Genomic DNA, 8,650 nt, shown 5'->3' on the forward strand with positions numbered 1-8,650 from the left:
GTGACTCTCTCAATTAATGCTCGAACAACATAAAAAAAGATGGCCGCCAACGGGTTTCGATTTTGACGCGCGTAAATTTCGCCTCAACTTTTCATTTTCCGCCGGTCAGAATCGAAGCCAATTGGCGGCCATCTTTTTTATGTTTATCGAGCATTCATCGAGAGAGTCACCGCTCTGTATTTTTTTTGGAGAGCAGAACAGCGGCGTGGGGATCATCGTCGCCGTATTTCTGTTCACCAGACCCTTCAGAGCTTAACCGTTTGGCGAGTTTCACCATTTGCTCTCTCCAGGAGCTGCGCTAATTCAGCGGTACTTCCACCTGTCCCGCGCCCAGTTTGATGACCTGTTGTCCCACATCGGAGCAAGGATCACTCTCGCCCTCATCCATCTAATCTGTCATTTATTTTTGTTTAGATGATAAATAGAACCAGCCTCCAAAAGTTATTATCCAGTCCTGTGATTTTTTTTTTCTCTCTCACGTCCAGACACGAACTTATGCACATGCATGTTGGTTGTCTATTATCATAATATTTAATATAATCTAGATATGGAATAAATAACATTCAATGCAAAATGAACATGTCTCGTATATTGAAATAAAGTTTTAAGTGATAAAATATTTGCTTTGTTGTGCATTAGAAGCACACCAGGCATTTAGTCATATTACAAAATAATTTATTGGAGCATCCAGATACTTCGCCACGTGAGCAAGCAGCAGGCTCCTGATTGGTTAGCGCGGCATGAATTGACAGCAAAGTTCGGGCGGCAGGCGCGAATTCGCGTGAAATGCGTGAATGCATAAATAGCACTAACTAAATCATTCGGGCGTAACGTGTTTAACGTGCCAGACGCTCAATTTGCGTCATTCGCGCAAACTTGACATGCGAATGAGGCATATGCGCGTCTACCGTGCCGCACTCTATGCCTCATTTGCGCCGCAGGATTTTTTTTACGTGCGTAGCGCATCTTTGTGAACGCACCATTAGTGTGAAGGAACCATTCGAAACCCTGGTGCGCACCAAACAAGCGGACCGAGACCCTTGAAAAGATGGCTCTCGGTCGATCCGCTTCCAGACGAACTCTGGTGGCATTGGTTTGAATGTTCGGCAAGTTTCGTCTCAAAAAAAGTTTTTTTTCTTTCTCTTAAGATTTCGTGTTTTTAAAATGACAGTGTGAATGCCAAGCGAACCAGGACTAAATGTTTTATTTTCTTTTTCGGTCAGAACCAAGAGAACCGAGCTACAAGCGTGAACACACTGCAAGCCTGGACCAAACAAGTGAACCGAGACCCCATTTTTTTCAGTTCAATTCAATTTATATTAAAAAAAAACACAGTTAATTATAACATATGTTGTTCCAAAATGCTGTTCAAAATCAATGAACCAACAGATAGCACATCCACACAACATCGATCAGTGGCAAAATCAAGATCCCAGACCTAGATCCTATGTGCAGTTGCTTTTGTATCATCTTTAAATCAATTTAAATGGCATTTTGAAAGCCATCGCTTCTTTGTTTACTATAGATCGCGCAGAATGTCTAGAAATTTGTATAAGCAAGTTTTGAGCTATGGGAGCCTTAATATATGATACCATTGCTCCATCAGATTTGAATCAGAATCTTGACAAAAAGTTGGTAACACTTTAGAATACGGTTCCTTCGTTAATGAATAACTACACAAGAACTAATGAGTAACACAATATTAACAATCTAGTAACTATTATTAACTAACAAGACACTCTGATTAATGAACTAGTAAGTAATAGCGCACAGACGAAAGTGGTAGTTCACTATTAAGTAATCGATAACTACTATTTTTTTAATACTTCCCAGAGAACTACTGAAAAACTTTATTAACAATCTAGTAACTATTATTAACTTAACTAAATTCTTATTAACGAATTAGTAAGTAATAGTTCACAGATGAAAGTGTTACTAGATACTTCTGCGGCAATTACTAATTATTTGGATTCGTATTATAAAGTGAAGATCATTGGAACTAACTAGTAATTACTCAAGTGTTACTAAAGACATTTTCTAAAAGTTACTAAAGTTCACCAAAAATCTCAAACGGTTGCACAAATCATGACTAGATCATGTAGTAACACTTGAGTCATTACTATTTAGTTCCAATGATCTTCACTTTATAATACGGATCCAAATAATTAGTAATTCCCACAGAAGTATCTAGTAACACTTTCATCTGTGAGCTATTACTTACTAATTATTTGGATCCGTATTATAAAGTGAAGATCATTGGAACTAACTAGTAATTACTCAAGTGTTACTACATGATCTAGTCATGATTTGTGCAACCGTTTGAGATTTTTAGTGAACTTTAGTAACTTTTAGAAAATGTCTTTAGTAACACTTGAGTAATTATTAGTTAGTTCCAATGATCTTCACTTTATAATACGAATCCAAATAATTAGTAATTCCCACAGAAGTATCTAGTAACACTTTCATCTGTGAGCTATTACTTACTAATTCGTTAATAAGAGTTTCTTTTAGTTAATAATAGTTACTAGATTGTTAATAAACTTTTTCAGTAGTTCTCTGGGAAGTATTAAAAAAATAGTAGTTATCGATTACTTAATAGTAAACTACCACTTTCGTCTGTGCGCTATTACTTACTAGTTCGTTAATAAGAGTTTCTTGTTAGTTAATAATAAGTACTAGATTGTTAACATTGTGTTACTCATTAGTTCTTGTGTAGTTATTCATTAACTAAGGAACCGTATTCTAAAGTGTTACCAAAAAGTTTAGGATGTTTTAGTCTTTTTCCATTCAATAGTATCTGTTTTGGTTACTATTGAAAACACTAGTTGCTCAGGTGCCAAGATGGCCGTCAAGTGAATTGATTTGCCTTAAAGGGACTTAGGAAGTGATGTGTTCCTGTATCTCAAGTTGACAACGGCATGGGTTCAGTTCTCATGAAGGGAACATATGGACTGATAAATTACCCAAATTCGCTTTGGATGAGTGTGTTTACCAAACGCATAAATGTAGGGTTGGATTTTGCACTGTGACACAAATAGGAACTGATAATGTCAGGAAAAAAAGATGCATCACTTGTCGCTTTGCTTTGCGCCTAATTTGGGTACTGGTTAATGTTTTTATGAATAATTTTGAAAATGAAAGCCATCCGGCTTGGTTCGGCCTACACGGTGTCCTGTCATGTCCCTGTATATTACAACAAGCCAATACCAATGAATCTTTGTAGAGTGATCCACTCTCAGTCTTGAGCGTTGCATTGTGCACTGCAGTGTTATCCATCTATGCGTTTAGTAGCCATTCCTGAAGGCAAAAATATACAGCACTTATAGCACCATTCCATTAATGCACCACTTTATTAAAGCTTTTTATACACTGAGGAAACACTTAAAAATAAATAAATAAAAACAGAATAGTAATAAAAACAATTTACAACAGCAAGAGCAGCATATGATGCATTTTCCCTTTTTATTCATGCATTTGTTGACATAGGAACAAGACAATGGGAGCGTGCAAACACTTAGTATAATCAAGTGCTCGCCCCAGGACAGGAATATAATTCCTTAATGCCTTGCTTTCCATTTAAATTTTACTCCGTTTATAACGAACGCCACGCAAGAGTAATGTTTTTTTGAGCACTTGTGAATTGCACACGCTAATGAACTGATTTTTAAACGCAAGGTTTATAAATTTAATCCAAACACACTCACACACACACAATCTGTGGGAAGAGAAATACGAGGTCTCGCGCTGAGGCCCGCACAGGAGATTCACGGCATGCTGCAGTCTGTGGAGAAGATTACCGGCTTCTAATGTACGTCCTGTGGGGTAACGCTTCAATCACAGTAACCTAGGAATATCACACAGATGAGCAGATTGATAGGTTGTCGTGAAGATGATTGCGGGAGAGGGTGTTGCTCGCAGTCCGGCGGTACATTAAGTCGAGGAGTAATTTTAGCGTTATGGCGCGTAACGGGGTCGCCGCAGTTTAGTGCAACACTTGAGTCTCGCACACAAGCACTGCCGCCGGCTCTTAAATACGAGAGGGATATTAGATCTTGTACAAGAAGCGTGCATGCGTGCATCTGATGCTGTCATAGTGTAGCCTATATGTTTTAGAGGTGCCTGGGGAAGACTTGAACACAACATTTTTTTAAAGACGGAAAGAAGCCATTCACTAAACCCTCAACATATTTAACTGGTTTGAGTACACCAGACTCAAATTATACACATTAGTTTCATCAAACGACCTTATATGAGTATTTAGAACTGTCTTTTTCACAAAACTGAGGTTTACCATCATGGTGACGAGTGGAGCATGAGCTTGGTTTGAGAACAGTGTATGTTAAATGTGCTATATTGCTGTACTCAACAAGTGCAATTAACAATGTACACTGTAAAAAATATTTTCAAGATTTGTTATTACAACATATTTTCTTTTGTCAAATCAACTTTATAATAACTTATTTAGTTGAGATAACTTATTATTTTGAGTTTCTGATGATTAAATTAATCTCCTTCATTGTATTAATTCACTTTTTCCAGTTCAACCAACTTAAAATTTCAAGGCAACCCAGGTTACTTACTTTAAGTTAAACCAACAATATTTTTTTACAGTGTTGTAATCAAAACATTTTTTCTTTTGTCAAATCAACTTAAATAATTTATTTAGTTCAGATAACATATAATTTTGAGTTTCTGATGATTAAATTAATCTCCTTCATTGTATTAACTCACTTTTTCCAGTTCAATGAACTTAAGATTTTAAGGCAACCAGGTTACTTACTTTTTTAAGTTAAACCAACAATATTTTTTTTACAGTGTAGCATTTATCAAATTAGCTGGTTAAAATTAGCCAAGTGTTCACAGGTACAAATATTTAAGTTGAGATTACAGTATGATCATTTAAAATTGTGTGAATTGTCATTTAGCTCACTCATATATTTTAAGTTAAGTGCAATTAAAATGTATGAGTACAAAATAGAAATCTGCAAGTTGTAACTGCATGATGTAACTGATTACCTCAAATTATTTGAGTTTTGCCAACTTATTTGGGTTTACAGTGTTGAATTGCATATATGGAATTCAATGGGTGATGTCAACTGTCTGCTTACCAACATGTGTTCAATAGAATAAAGAAACTCGTACAGGTTTAGAACAACTTAAGGCATGATGACAAAATGTTCATTAATTGCGTATCCCTTTAAAACAAAATAGGGTTGCACCAAAAATTGAAGTTCAAGTTTTCACTCAAATTATTATGCTGATGCTAGATAATTTGTCATGAAAACGTTGTATTAACACTGTTCAGTAGTCTCAGACCTTTGCCCCCCGCTGTAGATCATTAGCACTGAGCTGTTAGCATCTTGCATCTGTTTGTTCTTCTTTTAACGGAATGAATATTTCACTCAAAGTGGGGATGTATCCTTCACAATTTAGTGCGCAACTGAATCACTGGAGACTCCAGCCGCCTGTTTGCCCGCAGGGCAGCTTTGGTGTGTGTGTGTGTGTGTGTGTGGACAGTGGCTAGATAACAGAGAAACAAAGCTGTTTCGGCAGAGAGATGACTTAGCTAATGTGTGCAGACAGACAGAGTCAGTGACATACTGGTGCCGTTTGAAGTGATGCCAAAACAGGGATACATCTTAAATGTGTGCACTGTGATATGGTTTATTAATTTGTATATTTCATGGGTTTTCAAACTTTTTGATGCTAAGGCCACTCAAAATTTACGATCGTCTTTTGAAAAAAAATAAAATAAATGTAATGGTAACACTTGACTTTATAATGAAGTCTCATTTGTTAGCATTCTGCATTAAGTAATGTTAAAAAATACAAGTTTTGATCTTGTAAATGTTGTAAATTTAATAAATGTTGGGATTTAATATTACTGAAGACTGATAAATGTTGAAGAAGTATTGTCCATTAGTACATGTTAGCTAATGGACTATGCATGTTGTAAATTTAATAAATGTTGGGATTTAATATTACTAAAGACTGATAAATGTTGAAGCTCATGTTAACTAAAACTGATGTTAACAAATTAACCTTTATTTTAAAGTGTTACCAGTATAATATATTACATATTATAAAGACAACATAATTAGATAATTGCTTCTTAAATTAAAATGATGGGGTATTTATAATTACAACAAATTGTTCCAAACCTGTATGAATTTCTTTTTTCTGTTGAACAAAAAAGAAGATATTTTGATGAAAGTTTGTAAACTGGCCAGTTTGGGGCATCATTGACTTCCATAGTAGGGAAAAAATACTATGGAAGTCAATGGTACCCCAACTGTTCTGAAATGTCTTCCTTTCTGTTCAACAGTACAAAGAAACTCATACAAGTTTTGAACAACACACTGTAAAAATGAATATGCTTTATCTAATCAAAAAAAATGTGGCAACAGATTACAAGCAATTTAATTAAATTTAACAAATTAGAATTAAGTAATAATAATCAAATTAATTCCTTAAAAGTTAACCATTTAAAATGAGTAAAACTTACAACAACAACCAAAATAAATAAATAAATAAATAAATAAAAAATGGAAGTCACTATTATGGTGATTGGTGTTAAAATTACGTTTTTTCTCCTCCCGTGATTCTGTTATCAGATGTCTTCAATGTTGGAAATATAAAATAAAGAGTTCTTAATTAATTAATTTTTGGTGTAAACTTTACTCAGTTTAAATGGTTAACTTTTTAAAGAATAATTTGATGAATTATTACTCAATTTTAATTTTTTTAATATTGCTTATAATCTATTGCCACAATTCTATTGATTAGATAAAGCATATTCATTTGGGTGAGTTTTGGGTTAACTATCCCTTTAACAACGAGTAAAACAATTTATTATTCAATTGACATTATAGGTCAGAGCATTAATTGTTCATTTTTATGACTTTTTTTTCTTCTTAATCACACCAAATGAATGTGTTAAATTGGCTGCACTAAAAACAATCATCTTCAGCAGGTATCTGGCAGACAGTGACAAATAGATGTCAATATAAATGCACGTCACAAGTCAATTTATGGCTTGTAACTCATTTAATTGTCTTACATGGATTCTGTCAGGCAGTTTATGCTTTGCCAAGATCACTTCACAGCCATTCTTATCACTTTAGGTATTGTTATTTATCGCACCTTGCTAATGAACAGCACCAGACTAACACATATAAATGTGGGAAGGTGTCAGCGCTGAGATAAAGGCCTGAAAACGTCTTTTCCCCTTGTTTTTTTGTGTGAAGTTGACGTTTGATAATGGCACTTTTGAGTTTGACTTACCAGCCATGGACATTCTACTTTTCCTTCTGTCTTTTCACTTTTTAATCTGTAAAAGATGACTAACTTGTTAACTTTAAAAAGAACCACTGACGATGCCAACTGAAAAGATGAATCGCTTGTTGTATTCGTCAACTGTAAGTCGCTTTGGATAAAAGCGTCTGCTAAATTATTAAACGCAAATTATATTTTGATTAAAGATTAGAAAGACAAACATTGCTTGAGGCAGAAGAAGAAGACCAGGACATGCATAAATAAACTAAATGTTAACTTTAAAGGGCCCATTTAAGTCTTTAAGTGTCTTTTTGTTTAATCATTGCCTGGCGATCCCACAGAAACTGTCTAGTTCCTGATCCTGACACTACTGTCATATAATTATTTTAAAACTGTCCATGAAATCCTGGATAGATTATTTTGTCTGATTGACACTATTTTAAGTGCATATGCTTTTAATAAGGGTGCTAAAAACCCTGAGAGTTATAGCTTTCAGACTGACTAACCCAGCAATCCAAGGAAGAAAAGTCAATGTGACCCTTTTCTGTCGGCAAGCTGTAAGTCAAAGACCATAAAGCCAAATTAGAGAGAATTTCTATTAATGGCATAGCAGCATTTAAATACATGAATCTGTTTTAGGACATCCAATTTGTATAGTGTACATTTTCAGCAGGAAAACGACGTAGGTCAATGTCAAAAATTTTCCTAATGTTTTTTTTTTTCATATTTGTTTAGTGACCTACAAAGAACACAATAGCTTACATTTCTTATTAGGAGCTAAGCACTGAAGGTGTGAAGGTCTCCTTCCTTCGTTTTCCGCTCTTTAAGTCTATGGCGGCTGATAGAACTGCTTGCAGGAAAATGATTAGATTTGGCACTCAGATAGAGGACAGTCTGAACATTTTAATCACAGCAATTTTAGAATCTCTTACTCAATCCCTCTAGCGCCACCAACTGTCCAAATTTGCACACACGGTTATAATAATAATATTTGGATTCGATTGTGCCCAACTCATCAGACAGTTTGTCCAATTTTCACCAAAATTGGCTCAGATCGTCTTTGAACTATGCTGTTAAAATGTTTTTAAAAGCTTTTTGATAAACCCAACTGTTCTCGAATAATGCACAAACGAATCTGATGAAGAACACAGCAAATTGGATGCAAGGCTATCCCCAGGTCTCAATCCATCCTAATAATGTGAGGTTAGAATAAGTGTGTCCCAAATCATAAATGTTGACAATGTCCCTGGATGGATGGGCGTAGATTACCCCCCCCCCCCCCCCCCGACACATCAAACACACACTTTTTATTCAACGCATTCTCACCCCAAGGCGTCACCTTTGACCATGCTTCAATATTTGACTTTTTAGGCGC

Source organism: Pimephales promelas, chromosome 25 (genome assembly GCF_988280905.1).
Source record: "Pimephales promelas chromosome 25, fPimPro1.hap1.1, whole genome shotgun sequence".
Taxonomy (NCBI): Eukaryota; Metazoa; Chordata; class Actinopteri; order Cypriniformes; family Leuciscidae; genus Pimephales; species Pimephales promelas.